General features: G+C 37.6%; 1 pseudogene; it reads left to right on the plus strand.

Annotated features, from left to right (window-relative positions):
* The first annotated feature begins 2,643 nt into the window (after positions 1-2,643).
* LOC119522259 lies at positions 2,644-3,180 on the plus strand (annotated as a pseudogene).
* The last annotated feature ends 1,716 nt before the right edge of the window (positions 3,181-4,896 follow it).

The following is a 4,896-nucleotide window of genomic DNA, read 5'->3' on the forward strand; positions in this document are numbered from 1 at the left end:
AAATTAATGCCTTAAAATATGAACCCACAACCCAGTAGCCTTGACTGTTGAAGACAATTGTATAACAATGTAAATTACAAGGGGTGACAGTGTGATTGTGAAAACCTTGTGGATCACACTCCCTGTATCCAGTGTGTGGATGGATGAGTAGAAAAATGGGGACAAAAACAAATTGAAAATTAGGGTGGGATGGGGGGATGATTTGGGTGTTCTGTTTTCTTTTTCTTTTTTATTCTTATTCTGATTCTTTCTAGTTTAAGGAAAATATTCAAAAATAGATTGGGGTGATGAATGCACAACTATATAATGGTACTGTGAACAGCTGATTTTACACCATGGATGATTGTATGGTATGTGAATATATCTCAATAAAACTGAATTTAAAATAATAAAAAAGCATACCAAAGAGGTAATAATGACAGACATATAGACCAACGAAATTCAATTGAGAGTTCAGAAGTAAACCCTCACATCTTGGGTCAACTGATCTTTGAAAAATGGTGCAAGTCCACTCAGTTAGAAAACAAATGTCTCTTCAACAAATGATGATAGGAGAACTGGATCTCCTTATACAAAAGATTGAAGGTTAATCCCTGCCTCATACTATATATAAAAATTAACTCAAAATGGATCAAATATCTAAATATAAGTACTAAAACTCTAAAAATCCTAGAAGAAAACATAGGGAACTTTGTGTTATGTGGGGATTCTCTAGATTTTACACCAAAAGTATGAGCAACAAAAGGAAAAATAGGTAAATGGGTCATCTCAAAATTAAACACTTTTGTACATCAAAGCATTTTATGAAGAAAGTAAAAAGGCAACCTACAGAATAGGAGAAAATATTTGACAACTATATATATGATAATGGTTTAATATCCAGAATATATAAAAGAACTTCTATAATTCTATAATGGAAACACACATGACCCAATTTAAAAATGGGAAAAATACTTGAATAGACATTTCTCCAAAGAAGATATTGTTTTAGTTTGCTAGGTTGCTCAAAGCAGATACCATGAAATGTGTTGGCTTTTAACAATGGGAATTTATAAGCTTACATTTTGATGACAAGCATATGTCCAAATCAAGGCATCATCAAGGCAATTCTTTCTTCCTGAAGACCAGCAGCTGGTGATCTTTGGCTCCTCTGCCACATGGAAAGGCACATCATTGTGTATGCTAAACTCTCCCTTCTCTTCCAGGTTTGTTTCTTTCAGCTTCTTGCCTCTGTGGCTTTCTCCCTCTTTGCTTGCATTTTATTTTCTTATAAAGGACTCCAGTAAGAGGATTAAGACCCACCCTGGGCCAAATCTTTGCTGAAGTAACCTCATCAAAAGGACTTACAATACACTTATACCCACAAGAATGGATTAGCATTAAGAACATGATTTTTTGGGGTGCATACAGTTCTAAACCATCATATATGTACAAGTGGCCAATAAGCATGTGAAAAGATGCTGAAAGTCATTACACTTCCACAATATGTAAATTGAAAACACAATGAGATAACATCTCACACCCACTAGAATGACTTCTATTTAAAAAAAAAAAAACAGTAAATAACAAGTCCTGGAGAGGATATGAAGAAATAGGAACATGCATACATTGTTGGTGGGAATGTAAAATAGTGTAACCACCATGGAAAACAGTATGGTGATTCTTCAGAAAGTGAAGTGTAGAATTAATATGACCAATCAATCCCCCTCCTAAGCATACACCCAAAATAATTGAAAGCAGGAACTCAAACATTTTTTCATACTGATGTTCTTAGAGGCATTGTTCAGTTGTCAAAAGATGGAAGCTAGCCAAGGGTCCATCAACAGATGAAGGGACAAACAAAATGTGGTACATACTACAATGAAATACTATCCAGCTGTAAAAAGGAATGCTGCTATGATGCATTCTGCAGCATGGATGAACCTCGAATACATCAGGTTGAGTGAAATAAGCCAGACAACATGGACAGATTCTGTATGACCTCACTTTTATTAAATAAGCAGATTGAGCATACTCATTAATTCATAAACTAGAACACAGGTTTACCAGGGGCTAAGTTGGGGAAAGAATGGGGATTTCATGTTTAATTGGTATGGAGTTTCTGTTTGGGGTAATGGAAAAGTTTGGGTAATGGATGTTGGGGAAGAGAGGCACAACTTTGGGTGTGTAATTAACACCAGAGAATTGCATATACAAAAAGGGAGAAAAGGGAAATTTTAGGTTGTATATAGGTTATCACACACACTAAAATCCATAGAAATGTATAAGAATGTAAACATTGTGCTAAAATTAATAGCATAATTATAATAGTTTCATGAATTGTAACAAAGTTGTTACTCTAATGCAAAATGTTAATAGGGAAAACTCTGTGTGACAGAGCATGGTATATGGGAACTCTTTATTTCCTGTATGTTTCTGTAAACCCATAAATATAAGAAATAAAAGAGTACAGAAGAGGTGCACAATGCTCAGTAGTGTGATAAGGGGTGGATAGGTTGAGTGGAAGAGAAAACAGGGACATGAACAGACATTTGCACACCAGTGTTCATAGTGGCATTGTTCAGAATTGCCAAAAGATGGAAACAATCCAAATGCCCATCAATAGATGAATGGATAAACAAAATGTGGTATAGACATGATGGAATGTTATGCAGCATTAAGAAGAAATGAGGGGAGCCCTTGTTGCAGCTGCAGAAGCTGCCAGCTGAGTTGGGCCTGCAGCTTCTTCACAAAATAATTGATGGCATTTGTGGCTGGGCTTATCCTCTCCAACAGGATTATCACAGTGTTTGGGATGCATGTTCTGGAAGATATTACCAAATTTTTCAAAGCTATAGTTGGTAAGGATTTATCTGATGAAGAGATATCACAGCATTTGAAACAGTTGAATTCATTTCATCAAAAAGCTATCATGAAATGCTTGAAAAGTAGGAAAAAAATCAAGCAGGCTCTTCTAGGAGAAATAGTTGTTTCCTCTGCACAGCTACAGGATTTTGATTGGCAGTTGAAGCTTGCATTTTCTAGGAACAAAATTGCCGCATTATAAATGCCACTTTAAACCATCTAGATGTAAAAGAAAATGGTGACATCAAACCATATTCTGTTGAAATGAGTAAAGAATTTCAGAATCTGATAAATTCCTTGGAAGTAGCTAATAAGGTGGTCCTGTATTTGAAATAACTGGAAATGATGAATACCAACACAGATTTCACTGCTACAATGACATGCACAGCAAATATGTGTTCAGAAAAACTGTGATGTATTCTACCACGCTGAAAAAGCAGCAGTGATGAGATTACAAAGATAAAATTTTATCTAACTCCATAAAAAAAACAGGAAATTACATGATTGACAGTAAATGAAGTAAAGATGAAAAAGCTCTACTGGTAGTTTATATATTCATGACTGTTTTGCCTCATTTATTAAATATTTCAGAAATCTTCATAGATGTAGTTTTATTGAAAATAAAAAGTATGTTCTAAAGTAATATACACATAAACACAAATATACTTGAATGTTGCTTTAAGAAATAAGTGAATAGCAAGGTCTTGTGTTATGGATATTTAAAACTGATGTTTTTAAAAATTTCAAAGAATTTAAGTAGCTTATATAACACAGAATACCCATATCTCTCCTATTTCAAAAGGAAAAAAATTAAATAAATTTGTGAGAAAGCTGAGACATGAGCAATGGGAAAATACTCTAAATTTATGTGAAGAATTCTATGTTTGTAAAACCATCAAGTGTATGCAGACAAGATTATGACATAGGGCTGGAGAGTGGATATACCCGAGGACATTGAAGGTACACTGCTGGCCTTGCCATCTGAAAGCAAACTGTCTCTGGTGGTCCTTACTAACAACTATTAAAAAAAAAAAAAAACATTTGCCAGATCAATAACTGCATACTACGTACCAGGGGATGTGTTCATTTGCTCAAACAATGATACAACACCTTATTGCTGACAGGGCGACGCAGGAATGAGACACGGACACAAAGCTAAGAGTTAAGGGAGCAGGGGGCCCACTGCCTCTAGGGCAAGTGGACGCCAATGCATCTTTGCTCCAGCTATTTATCAGAGCAGATCACGTGCATATGCTAAAGATCCTTGGGCTCGGGAGAGCCCACCAGATACCTACGTTTACATCAGATGCATTTACATCAGGTGCGTACATCTTGTTTACATCAGGAACGTCATAGTCACAAGTTACATCAGGTGTGTATCATAGTCACAAGACACATCAGGTGTATATCGTTATCAGTCACAAGGCTTACATCTTTACAGGGCAGGCCTGCGGCTCAGCATTCTATGCCACCACCCTAGATATGCCTCAGGCAGCATGGAAGTCTCAGTTTCCCACATATCCCCCTTTTTATTTTAGCTGCTGGCCAGATTTGTCTGCCACTTGGGCTCCGATCTGAGCGGGGCGTGGGCAACAAAGTAGCCACTGGGGCAGGAGACCTCCCTTAAAAGGGGTGACGGTTCAGACCCTTGCAAAGCTGGGGGGGTGAGGTTTTGTGCCTCACCTCTGTTGGCCCCCAAGTTTTCTTCTGATGGCCCCTCTGCGACTGTGCCTGTCTTAGGTTGTTCCTTCCCTGAGGAATTTTACCCATCTCTGGCTAACTAGCCATCCTCCGGGACCATACAGGGTGATGTAAGGGAGGGGCAACGCCTCCCAAGAGGGTTAGCTCTGTCTCCTTGACAGCCTATGCCCCGTGGCCTTTATGCCCAACAACGGTTTGGACCCAGGCAGCTAAAATGAGGAGGAGGGAAAACTGAACGAACTGTTTTTACTCACAGCAATAGCAACAAGAGCTTACATTGCTGCCATTAGATTAGAACCCGTCATAGGCAGCTTATTTTGTTGGACTTGTTTTTAAGCGTCCTGACATAAT

This window comes from Choloepus didactylus, chromosome X, assembly GCF_015220235.1.
Source record: "Choloepus didactylus isolate mChoDid1 chromosome X, mChoDid1.pri, whole genome shotgun sequence".
NCBI lineage: Eukaryota > Metazoa > Chordata > Mammalia > Pilosa > Megalonychidae > Choloepus > Choloepus didactylus.